The 14,090-nt window shown below is 36.1% G+C and overlaps 1 protein-coding gene across 13 annotated transcripts in view; it reads right to left on the reverse strand.

Moving 5' to 3' along the window:
• MCTP1 (multiple C2 and transmembrane domain containing 1) overlaps window positions 1–14,090 on the reverse strand; it is a gene marked incomplete at its 3' end in the record, with an annotated part of 559,050 nt that overhangs the window by 433,917 nt on the left and 111,043 nt on the right. The gene's annotated exons all lie outside the window — the stretch shown is intronic.

The raw sequence follows: 14,090 nt of genomic DNA on the forward strand, positions 1-14,090 counted from the left end.
GTAAAATTTTATCAAACGATTTTTTAAAGGGTTATTCCAATAAGACTCATGATACTGCTCTGAGACATTTCAGCTAAAATATTAATGGAATGCCGTGATCTAATGTGAAACTGTGAAAGCTGCACACACATCATTTTAGTGGTAAGGAAAATTCTGGATTACTTTCATTTCTCCCAGCTTCGATAACAGCCTACTTCATTCTGTAACAATGAGATTCCATGTCACGATCACCATTAATCTGTCAAGTATGAACATTACTTAACCTCGTGCTTTTCCCTGAGGATTTACATATAAGCCTGACAGCATCATTTGGCACCATTTTCTGGCTCTACTCAGCAAAGGCACAATATTGGCAGGAATGAGGATTAAATACTAAGTCACACCTTAAAGATGGTCTAAACTGGAAAGCAGTATTAGGAATATCATTCTTACTCTTGAACAAGTCCATGTGATCCAGACCTTCAGAAGTTTAATTTTATTGACCATTAAAATATATTTAAGAATTTTTAAAATTTATACATCAAAATTTGTTTTCTTTATATATGAACTATCTAAAGTACATTCTTATAATTACTTTTACCCAAAATATCTTAACTTTGTATTTATTTTTAAAGAGTTAAAGATTTACTATAGTGAAGTAGAAAGAATCAGAAAAGCCCAAGTTTGTGCCAGGGCCTGGCCCCGTTCCTGTCACCAGGTCTAGGATCAATAACTACTGAATGAAGACGGCCTCAGTTGCCAAGGTGTTAGATAAACTGTGACCTTTGGGTTAGATAGATAATGTTTGTTAACTGTGCTGTAGCCCATATATATATATATATGCCCTGTATTGATGTTTCCTGGTTGGCATTAACTTAATATTAAAAATTCATCCTTTATTATGAAGGTATTCTAAATGTTCTTCTGGTTCATTTCCGCTGAGAAAATCCCTGCACTGTTTCAAACGAAAGGAAAAAATAACACATTGAGTGATAAGACATTATCATTATATAGAGAGTAGCAGTACTGCTCTCTATAGTACAAGTGTTGAAAAATGCTGTATATTCATTAGTGTATAAACCACATAAATGTCTTAAAATTTTTTTGATTTGCTACTCTTGAGAGATGAGTCATATCACAGAAGTTCTACTTTTGTTCTTCAAGCAGTTAAATGAAGTATTGTCCTCTTAATGATGAAACAGAATTTGGTCTTTTTATTCTCCAAATTTGCTTCCATTATAGGAAATTCTCTGTAGGAGAAAGAGATAACATAGAAAGTACGTATGTCTGGGATTTGTAGACCTAATTAGCTGTGCTGTCTTGGGGGCATATTCGTAACTTTTCTGGGCCTCAGTTCTCTGTTAAAAAAGAGGGGGGAGGGAGGGAGACACAAGAGGGAAGAGATATGGGAACATATGTATATGTATAACTGATTCACTTTGTTATACAGCAGAAACTAACACACCATTGTAAAGCAATTATACTCCAATAAAGATGTTTAAAAAAAAAAAAAAGGTAGTACAGAATCACTGATTCTCTTAATTTAAATGTCACATTAATTATGTCATGCTTTTATTTTGGAAAGGCATTTTTCTTACAGCTTTTCTAGTTTATGTGAAGGGGTTTTAAATTAAAACACTGTAATGTCAATCAACTATATATTCTCTAATTGGGAACTGTTTGAAATTCTTTGTACCTATGATTTATTACTTCTGCATCTGAGTTCATATATTCTATGACTTCACAGGCAGGCAGAAAAGGAACCAGCCCTTGTATACAGTGATGGTATTCCTGAGCTCTGCATAATTTTCTTTGAAAATACACTGAGCTTTTTTCCTTTCTCTCCATCAAAAGAGTATGAAATTAAAGTGTTAGAATTATTTGTCTCCATTCAAAATATTATCCCTTTATGTAAAACATTTAACCCTTCCTTCCTTCCTTCTTTTCTTCTTTTAACCACTTTCCAGTCTTACTCATTTTTAGGACAGGTTTACAAGCAGCATCTTAGCAAATTCTCACCTTAGACTGTCTGTAACAGTATATGTCTTGGGATTTCAAACTCTGCAATTCATCATAGAAGGAGAAATTAAAGAAAACATTTGCTCAGAAACAAATCTCTTCCAAAATAAAATGCTTCATACAACAAATTAATTATTAAACATAATTATGTCACCTACTCTAATTTGCTTACTCATAATTCTAGGGTTATCAGATAAAATACAAGATGCCTAGTTAAATTTGGATTTCAGATGAACAGTGAATAAGTTTTAGTATAACTATGCATGCAATATTTGGAACATACTTATGCTGAAATTCATTCTTATACTAAATGATTAATATATTAAAAATTATTTGCTATTTATCTAAAATCCAAATTTAACTGGATATCTTATCTTTTTATCTGCTAAATCTGGCAACCCTTCTTTTTTTTTTTTAACATCTTTATTGGAGTATAATTGCTTTACTGGCAACCCTTCTTAATTCTTATTTGTAAAAGGAATTAGGGTGATCATAGCTGCTGAACATAAACTCCAAGTGGCCTAACCCAACAGAAGTCTGTTTCTTACTTTCTAATGTGAATGTTCCTAGTTGGCAGGTGGCTTTTCTCTAAATGGTCATTTAGGGACCCAAGCTCCTCTCATATTGTGGTTCTGCCATTCCAAGGACTTAGAGGGAGTCCCTGCATCCACTAACAGAAGGAGCAAGAAGGATAGCTAAGGCACACTCACTTAACTGCCTTGACCCAGAAGTGACATAGTTTCCACTCACAAATTATTGGTGAGAAGTAGTCATATGGCCCCATCTAGATTAATCACAGGCTGAGATATTTAACCCCTTGTGGGTAGTGCCTTGCCAGTCAATTCTACAGAACGAAAAAGAGAGATGACATTTTGGTGAAAAGTTAGTCATTTGTGCCTTAGCTTAGAACAAATGACCTTATGTCATTTTACTTTGTACTTTGGAAAGAAAAAACACTGAAGACACTTGGGGCCCTCCCTTTTTGTATTAGTGGTACACAACCTGTGATATTTAGTGAACAGTAGACATGAAGTTGACCTAGTTGGTGGTTTTGTGTGGAATTGTTTGTCCTGATACTGAAAAATTGTGATATGTATCTATATCAATGTATGTCAAGGATCTATCGTAAGGATCAACAAGATAACAGATATGAATTGCTTAGAGGAATTCAAATGCCATTCACAGATCAAATCAAAACACATGTTGCTGGGGACCTCTCAGAGGATCTAGCTGTCTGCTGCAAAGATCACAAGCAAATTCTCCTTAACTCTCGCATGTTACACTTAACCATTAGCCCTGAAAACTGCTTGACACTCAACCACAAAAATTAACCAAGACTTATGTGTCCTGATCTGTGAGTCTCCATTTCTCCAACACTGAAAGGCCCTCAGTTCCTTACTTGCTTGTTCATGCCTGGTCTGAAAGGAAACGAAGACTTATAGTTTTGTACTTTCTGATTCTGTCCGGCTGCTTCCTGTGACTTTGTCCATCTTGAATCTCTATCCATTCTCTCTGACCTCCCCAATTGGTCCAGAATTCTGCATTTGACCTGCTGTTAGGTCTACCTCGTTTTCAGAACTTGTAATGACCACAGTAACACCCCTTTTCTTGTAACTGGGCTCCTGGCCAAAGTTTCTGTAACCCCACTGCTACCATTTTACTTGCTGGCTTCAGTTCCTGTGCGTACTGATATTAAATCTGTGGTCACTATTGGTAAGCGGTATCCCCTGAATTAAGTCTTTATGAAAGAATTCTCCTGACATATCTGAAATGACACAAGGCTACTTCTTGCTTTTCATACACTAACAATGAGCTCCAGTCCTATATGGAAGTGAAAATTGCTCAGACTGCTTGAGACCTGGCTTTCCACACCTTTTCCCCCGCAAGGAGAAAGTGGAATCAGTGTGTTTATTTTTTTCTATGCCACTCAAAGGAATTTCTCTCTCATTTTTCTTCTTTCCTAAAAGCTTTAAATGCTCCAAACAGATGAGCCTGATCTATAAGCATTTATTAGCTCTTCACGTCAAAACGTTCCTCCCCGATGGCAATGTAATCAAAATGCAGGTAAGTGCATTTTTCATGAAAACCCTTAGGAGCTAGATTCTTAAACATTCCAATGTCCCTTAGCTAGATTCTTACCTCTCTTGTAAAAAGCAGCTCATAATTCATGTCACTTGTAAGACTCTTCCTATATGGGAAGCTTCATTGAGGATTCCGCTCTACTTAACCGCCAGAGTGGTAGAAAGCCTTCCCTGACCTTCTTCACAGGCATAGATGAATTACCACATCCTTCATCATCAAACATTTATTTGGTGCCTGTATGATATCTGCTACTACATGAGGTGCTGCACAGTTACCAAGATGTAAAATTTGCTTTTTGTTAGTGGTGCCACATTCATAATAGATGGACAATATTTGCATATGGACATATTTGCTGAATGAGTAAATCGAAGTATGGGATCTCTTGTGCTGTTGTGTGCCATTTTCATGCTTTAAGGCCAATGACCTTTTGTTCATGGGTAGGGGCAGTATTAATTACCACAGGGCAAATCTCCAAGAGCTCATGGGTACAAAGGACTGACAGACCACAGTAAACACTCTCAGAGCCTAACAATAAAAAAGTATATATATTCATTGAACATGTTCCCACTTCATTCACACACGGTAATTTGTACAAATTATAAACCAAATAATAAAAAAGACTTCAGCCATTTCTTTATGAAAGGAAATTGGTTTTTGAGGTGTTTTGTTTGTATAATTTGTTGAACTGAACATTGTAGTTTATTTACTTGGAATTGCCTACAACAGATAAAAGTTATTATGTACTATGGAAAACAAAGACTCACAATGTTACTTTAAGTAGTTCCTATATCATGTACCCTTAAAATATACATTTTTGAATGACTGATGTTGGGATCAATGAGGTTATGAGTGATTTCAATCAATTAGATCTCAGCTATTCCCTGGACAGCAAGAGAATAACTGAGTAGAGTTGTTACCTGATACTTGTATTCAAAATGCAAGAATTAAATTACATTGCAATGGATATGTCCATTGGAAGCAATAAATTAATGTTTAATCTCTAAGATTAAAATATTGTAGCCAGAGGAAAATGTTTATGAGAAAATGGAACAAAGACAGGAAATTTGCATCCTAGGACTAAAGGGAGTCACTGCAAAAGACCTGCCTCAAGTATGACCATCACCTAGATTCTCATTGTTCACAGGATAAAACTTAAATTGTTTATCTAGGTACTCAACACAGACTACACTCTGACCCCAGCAATTATGTCCAGTCTCAGTTTCACTTTCTCCTCTTTTGCCTTCTGGCCACATAACTGACCCACAGAGCAAGTTTAACAGAGTGTAAACTCACAGGCGCAGGCAGAACATCGAATCGGCATCTTAGTGCTTAACTCTTAAATACTAACACATCCACAAGGCTCATCACATATTTAAAGAAAGCCACCAACATGAACAGACCCAAACAGCAAGACCATGAAAGGAGTTCAGAGTAAATAGAGATCATGCAGAGAAGAGAATACTAAAAAAAAAGAAAAAAGAAAAAAAAAGAAAACACCCATTTAGTTAATTTCCTCAGAGAAAGATAAGAAACAAAAGCAGGATACTATTATAAAGGAATAATCAGAGAATAAGAAGGAGCAACTGGAAATGAAAAACAAAACAACCGAAATTAAAAATAAAGTAGTAAAAGATTTGAAGGATAAAGCCATGGAAATTTTTCAATAAGTAGAACAAAGTAGATGACTAGATGGACTACAGGAAAAATAAATTAAGCAAATTAAAGGCTGAATCAAGAAGGCCCAGTATCGGACTAATCAGCTCAATGAGGGCAGTGTTTCACTGCTATAATCTCTAGCACAAAATCACAATACATGGCATAGAGAGGGTACTTAATAATTATATTTGTTGAATGAGTAAATGAATGTCCCCAAAAGAACAGAGAGCTAGTGATGGAAACAAAAGAAAACAGAATATTCCCGAAAATGAAGAACATGCATATGAAATGGTCACCAAGTGTCCAGCACAACTATTAAAAAAATCTCACACCAATGTTCAGTATCACGAAATTTCAGAATCAGGGATAAAGTAAAGATCCTAAATCCAATAGCAAAATCAGGTCAATTACAAAGAATTAGAAATCAAAATGGCTTGAACTTCTCAAAGAAATATTAGAAGCCAGAAGTCAAAAGTATAATGCCTTCAAATATGAAGAGAAAATCATTTCTTAGCCCAGAACTATCAATTAAATGGTAGGGTGAAGACATTTTTGTATTTAAAAGTAACAGAAAATTTCTGTCTCAAATATTTTTTTCTCAGGAAACTACTGGAGGATATGTTCCACCAAAGAAACGAGTAAACCAAGCAAGAGATTCACATGGACTCTATGAAATGGGATTCAATACAAGAGAGATGCAATAGGAATTCCAGGATGACAGCAAAAGAAGTCCCTAAATGACAAGGGATCAGCAAACCTAAAGAGCAATTAGACCAGATGGAAGCCAGGGGATGGAGAGTTCCAGCAGGAATGTCTCCAGGAAAAAAAAAAAAAACAGGAGCAGTAGATCTGACAAGTTTGACCATGTGGAAAATTATAGAGTTATTGGAGAATGTGGAAATACCTAGCATAGATTCAAAGAAAACCAATAATTTTTTTTTTTTAATCACAGGAGAACAAGTTATACATGAAAGGAAATTCATCATGGCTCAGCTGTGAAATGTATTTACACAGTCATAAAACTAAAAACATTGACAATGCATTTAATGAAAATTTAACCAAAGTATATTGGGGGGATATACAGAAGAAACAAGAGAGCTAAAATCCTCATTTTAGGGCTAGAGAAAGGAAGGACACTGTGGAGTAAGCTAGGAAAGAGAGAGAGATCTACAATTTTTTATTCTAAGCTATCTATCATTGCTTGACCTTTTAATCTACAAAAATGGATTACTTTTATCATAATGTTTAAAGCTAACATACTTTTCTTTAAGTGCTATAATGCAATTAACAGACTGGCAACTCATTTTTTTTTTTTTTTTTTTTTTTTAATGTCTGAAACATTTATATTAACATATTTCCATACATATTTCCATACAAATACAAATATAAGATTTTTAGAAATTTCATGTAATGTCTGAAACATTTATATTAACATATTTCCATACAAATAACCCAATGAAAGTTTAGTATTAGTTGTTTTGTTTGTTTTTTTATACTGCAGGTTCTTATTAGGCATCAGTTTTATACACATCAGTGTATACATGTCAATCCCAATCGCCCAATTCAGCACACCACCATCCCCACCCCACCGCAGTTTTCCCCCCTTGGTGTCCATATGTCCATTCTCTACATCTGTGTCTCAACTTCTGCCCTGCAAACTGGCTCATCTGTACCATTTTTCTAGGTTCCACATACATGCATTAATATACAATATTTGTTTTTCTCTTTCTGACTTACTTCACTCTGTATGACAGTCTCTAGATCCATCCACGTCTCAACAAATGACTCAATTTCGTTCCTTTTTATGGCTGAGTAATATTCCATTGTATATATGTACCACAACTTCTTTATCCATTCGTCTGTCGATGGGCATTTAGGTTGCTTCCATGACCTGGCTATTGTAAATAGTGCTGCAATGAACATTCGGGTGCATGTGTCTTTTTGAATTACGGTTTTCTCTGGGTATATGCCCAGTAGTGGGATTGCTGGGTCATATGGTAATTCTATTTTTAGTTTTTTAAGGAACCTCCATATTGTTCTCCATAGTGGCTGTATCAATTTACATTCCCACCAACAGTGCAAGAGGTTTCCCTTTTCACCACACCCTCTCCAGCATTTGTTGTTTGTATATTTTCTGATGATGCCCATTCTAACAGGAGTGAGGTGATACCTCATTGTAGTTTTGATTTGCATTTCTCTAATAATTAGTGATGTTGAGCATCTTTTCATGTGCTTCGTGGCCGTCTGTATGTCTTCTTTGGAGAAATGTCTATTTAGGTCTTCTGCCCATTTTTGGATTGGGGTGTTTGTTTCTTTGATATTGAGCTGAATGAGCTGTTTATATATTTTGGAGATTAATCCTTTGTCCGTTGATTCATTTGCAAATATTTTCTCCCATTCTGAGGGTTGTCTTTTCGTCTTGTTTATGGTTTCCTTTGCTGTGCAAAAGCTTTGAAGTTTCATTAGGTCCCACTTGTTTATTTTTGTTTTTATTTCCATTACTCTAGGAGGTGGATCAAAAAAGATCTTGCTGTGATTTATGTCAAAGAGTGTTCTTCCTATGTTTTCCTCTAAGAGTTTTATAGTGTCCAGTCTTATATTTAGGTCTCTAATCCATTTTGAGTTTATTTTTGTGTATGGTGTTAGGGAGTATTCTAATTTCATTCTTTTACATGTAGCTGTCCAGTTTTCCCAGCACCACTTATTGAAGAGACTGTCTTTTCTCCATTGTATATCTTTGCCTCCTTTGTCATAGATTAGTTGACCATAGGTGCGTGGGTTAATCTCTGGGCTTTCTATCTTGTTCCATTGATCTATGTTTCTGTTTTTGTGCCAGTACCATATTGTCTTGATTACTGTAGCTTTGTAGTATAGTCTGAAGTCAGGGAGTCTGATTCCTCCAGCTCCATTTTTTTGGCTCAAGACTGCTTTGGCTATTCGGGGTCTTTTGTGTCTCCATACAAATTTTAAGATGATTTGTTCTAGCTCCGTAAAAAATGCCATTGGTAATTTGATAGGGATTGCATTGAATCTGTAGATTGCTTTGGGTAGTATACTCATTTTCACAATGTTGATTCTTCCAATCCAAGAACATGGTATATCTCTCCATCTGTTGGTATCATCTTTAATTTCTTTCATCAGTGTCTTATAGTTTTCTGCATACAGGTCTTTTGTCTCCCTAGGTAGGTTTATTCCTAGGTATTTTATTCTTTTTGTTGCAATGGTAAATGGGAGTGTTTCCATAATTTCTCTTTCAGATTTTTCATCATTAGTGTATAGGAATGCAAGAGATTTCTGTGCATTAATTTTGTATCCTGCAACTTTACCATATTCATTAATTAGCTCTAGCAGTTTTCTGGTGGCAGTTTTAGGATTCTCTATGTATAGTATCATGTCATCCGCAAACAGTGACAGTTTTACTTCTTCTTTTCCAATTTGTATTCCTTTTATTTCTTTTTCTTCTCTGATTGCCGTGGCTAGGACTTCCAAAACTATGTTGAATAATAGTGGTGAGAGTGGACATCCTTGTTTCGTTCCTGATCTTAGAGGAAATGCTTTCAGTTTTTCACCATTGAGAATGATGTTTGCTGTGGGTTTGTCATATATGGCCTTTATTATGTTGAGGTAGGTTCCCTCTATGCCCACTTTCTGGAGAGTTTTTATCAGAAATGGGTGTTGAATTTTGTCAAAAGCTTTTTCTGCATCTATTGAGATGATCATATGGTTTTTATTCTTCAATTTGTTAATATGGTGTATCACATTGATTGATTTGCGTATATTGAAGAATCCTTGGCAACTCATTTTTTAAAATCATATTTAACTGTTGAATTTGGTATCGATTGGATTTAGAAATTAGAAAGTTCACTAAATTTAGTCAGAAATGGCTTAGCAGAACAATTTCAAAATAGCTGTTTGTTCCCACATATAGCCATCCGAAAAAGTACCAGTGTGATAAGCAACAACAGCACAAACCATGTCAAAGCTGGGCCTAGTACCGTGCTTAACAATGTTCCGTTTGGAGCCCTGCTGCCTGCCTTTGAATCTTGGTCTCACCACTTAACCAGCAAGTGGATGTGGCCCGAGGATAAGTGACCTCACCTCATTCAGTTCATATTCAGTTCACACAAAAATGTGGACAGTTTTGGTTCCTGCTTCACAAGGTTGTTGTGTAGATTCTGTGAGTTATTTCATGGAAAGTACTGAGAATAGAGTCAGCATAAAGTAAGCACTCAATAAATTGGCAGTTACCATTTTTTAATTATTCTAAAATACAAAAAAAAGAAAAAGCTTCTGCAAACCAACAGGATATTTACTAAGTTCACGTACACATTTTATTCAGTTATTAGAAAGCCATCTGGATTTTTCTACTCCCATAGCATTAGCCATACTTTGCATTCTCCTTTATTTTTTCCTATGTTGTCTCCCTGTCTTCCTTACTTCAACATTTATTATCATATTGGGATAACTGTTAAGTTTTGGTAAGTGAGGAGAAAAGGGCATAAGATCCATGCTTTAGTGAAGAATTTTCATACCACTGCAGAAAATAATGCAAGAAAACATTTGCTCTTCAGACATAGTGGGAAAAATATAGAATTAAACTCATGTTGTGCTTTTAAACTATTTTTTTAAATTAAAATTCTGAGTGAAAAATTTTCCTGTGAGATTGTAATTCATTCCTCAATGTTGAAGACAAGCACTTGGTACCTCTCCAGCTCTTAACACCTTCCTCAGCTGACACGATTCATTATTGCCAGGTGAGTTTTAAACTAAGAGGGATAGCTTTGAACACTCACTGCCTTTCAGCAGAGAAAACATGAAGGAAATGGCACAAGAAGCTTTAAACCAACCTCCTGTTCTTAGACTCAGTTTTTCATTTAGTGTGGCTGTTTAGTACCTGTGTTCAACAAATACTGGTCCCTCTCAATTTTATTCTTTCATGAAGCTATAGTTTTAGTTGAGGAGAAAATAGAAGATTTCAAATTGGTGGCCCATGGAAGAAACTAGAAGAATCTCCAAAGCAATATCCTCTTTCTACCATACCAAAAATCCCCTGACTCCCATATCATAGAAAAATCTACTTTCAAATCAAATTCCAAAGAATTCTCAAGGACGACTTTTGGTAAAGACTACTTGAAATAGATTCTGGCTAAGTCCAGACTTTCAGTACAATTGCATTTTAAGGGTAAGGGGAAATGCCTTCTTGAGGCCACATTTCCTCTACATAAACACAGTGTCCTCAGGACAGCCTCAGAGGCCCCACCCACTCCTACCTGATGGGATGGTGCTGGTCTACATTTCTTCTCTGTAAAGTAGTGGTGACTCTTATTTACACACTTTATTGTACCCTTGAAAAATCAAGTGAGCTAGTTGATGTGAAAGGACTCAGAAACTTTTTTATGTCAATTAATAAAATTTGTATTTTTCACAAATATTTGTTGAGCATGCCCAGCACTGTTCTAGGTTTGGGGCACATAACAATGAGTAATGAAAAGCCCTTGTCTCCACTGAGCTTTCATTAAAAAAAAAAAAAAAATACATACACATATAATACTTGTACATAATACATATATAGTACCTGTATTAGCCAGAGAAATAGAGCCAATAAGATGTCTGTGTGTGTGTGTAGTGTGTGTGTGTGTGTGTGTGTGTGTGTGTGTGTGTATTATAAAGAGAGAGAGAGAGAGATTCATTCACTTCAAGGAATTGGCTCATGTGATTGTGAAGGCTTAGCAAGTCCAAAATCTGATGAGGTAGACTAGCACACTGAAGACTTAAGGGAAGAGTTGCAAAAGCTGTCATGAACTGTGGACCGGAAGGGTAGCTGCGAAGTCTGTACTTTCATCTCAGGTCATATACTGTGGCAACGGAAATGTGAACCATGTCGTTGAGGGTCTGGTGTTATTTCACTAACCTGTGGTAACTAAACTCATGCATACAAATATAATATTCTGAAATGGAAAAAATATATATACATATATAACCTCTCCGTAGACCTAACAAATAGCACTCCATTTTTCTTTTCTCCCTTTTAGAACAAATCTCATTGAAGAGGTGGTTTATACTGTTGTCTCCATTTCCTCACCACCCTGTCTGTCCTCAGACATTCCGGGTGGCCTCTAGGCTCTATTAATACCACAAGACAACCCCAGTTAATACTACAAATTCAGCGGTTAACTAGTCCACATTCCCTGACCATTTAGGAGCATTTTGACAAAACTGGCAACTTCCTCTTTCTTGAAACACTATCAAAATTTGGTTTCTGAGCACTATGCCTTTTTGGTTTCCCCACTGCCTCACTGGCTGCCTTTCTGTAACCTCTTGCTGGATTTCTCCCCTCTATTTCACAAGGTACAGTCCATAACCATCTCTTGTTCTCCAGTCACTACTTATATGATCTCATCCAGTTTGGGCTTTTAGATAACATCTATATATCGATGAATCCCAAGTTTGTATCTCTAGCCCCCATCTTCTCCTTGAGTTCTAAATAGGTGGTAATAGGCATTTCAACTTATATCTGAAAGAGAACTTTATATCCTCTATTCCTATCTATTGCCTCCTCACCTTCCCCATCTGTGCATGTGATGCTATCATACCCTCACTTGTCCTAGCCAAAAACTTAGGAATGATCTTTCCTCATAGCTGACACCCAATCCAGTAACAAGTCTGCTCAGTCTGTCTTCAGGATATATCCTGGAGCTGGCCTCTTCTCCCATATCCATTGCCAAGACCCTGATCCAAACCATAAGTTTCTCTCACAAAAGCCTCTCAATGGGTCTCCTTGCTTCCACTATAGCTGCCCTGCAATCAGTTTTTACTTCAGCTGCCAGAATGACCTAAGAATGCAGATAAAATTATATAACACCTCTGCTTAAAACCTTCTGGTGGCTCTCCATTATACAAAGTGTAAAGTCCAAACTCCCTATCATAGACTGTAAGGCCTTATATGATCTCTCCTCTGGCCTACATTCTGTTCTTTTAAAACTCCGACTTCATTCCTACCTCTGGGACTGTGCATTTGCTATTCCTTCCACATATTTTCCTCTCCCTGACCTTAGCAATGTTTTATTTATTTATTTATTTTTAACATCTTTATTGGAGTATAACTGCTTTACAATGATGTGTTAGTTTATTTAATCACTTCACTCAGGTCTCTTTGCTCAAAAGTTAGCTCATGAAGAGGACTTCCGTAATGATATAAAACAGCACTCCCCACTCACATTTAATATCCCCATTCCCTCTTCATTTTACTTCACAGCAATTATCACACATCTTGACATTGTATTATAGACACACACACACACACAGAGGCAGTCCTCACTTTGCACGGTTCCAACATGCATGGGGTTCAGTGATCATGGTTTAGTTAAAAACAGCAGTTCCTCAATAACATAGTTCACACTTCAGTTACCATGATAGATTAAGTGTAAGTAATTGTATAAAGCACAAATTTTGCTGCCAGGCCCTCAGTTCACAAATCAGTGTAAAAAAACATGTGCATCATGATCAGTAACTAATCATATCACTTCTTTTTATGTCTGTTAGCAACTGGTCACTGTGTATCTGCTCTTCAGTTCATTCACAGATAGCAAAGAATGTACTTTTGATGCCTCCTTGTGTCCCACTGGTAAACTCATGTGACATCTTACAAAAATGAGTAAGTGGAAGAGAGAATTGGCCAACAAAGATGAAAAGGTATTAAAGAAAGAAACAACAGCATCATTGGAAGTGAAATTTGAATCAAATATAAATGAGATTATAGAAGAAATGGCTGACTGTGGAAATGTTGACACTGCCACCATTGGAGAAACTCTAGACAGGCAGCTAAAGGAACTTAGTGAAGTACAGCTATTGACATAAATGAGAAGAGTGGTTGTGATGGAAAGGTGAAGATATTCCAGAAGTCACACTTGCCACAAACTCCCCTTGAAGTCACTCTCAGATGTATCTTATGACACTGAAGGCACAAAGGATAAAACATTGGAAGCTGATCCAAACTTAGAAAAGAGTATGACGATTTGTCAAGATAAAGAAGCTGCTCACTCTGTATCACAGGTTATACAATGAGAAGAAAGTGGCAAGCACTGTTCAAAATACTCCTGACACATTTTTTCAGGAAATAAAACACTTTAATTCTGAACGTTTCTAATGCTTGCAAGGTTGCAAGGATACAAGATCACTCACAGAAATCCATCACATTTCTAACAATGAATCTGCAGAAACTGAAGTTAAACCATAATACTAATTGGAATCACTTCAAAAAATTAAATATTTAAGTATAAAAATAACAAATCATGTATGGGATCTTATGTTAAAAATTGCGAAATGCTGATGAACCAAAACAAAGACAAATAAAT

This window comes from Balaenoptera borealis (genome assembly GCF_965194805.1).
Source record: "Balaenoptera borealis genome assembly, chromosome: 2".
NCBI lineage: Eukaryota > Metazoa > Chordata > Mammalia > Artiodactyla > Balaenopteridae > Balaenoptera > Balaenoptera borealis.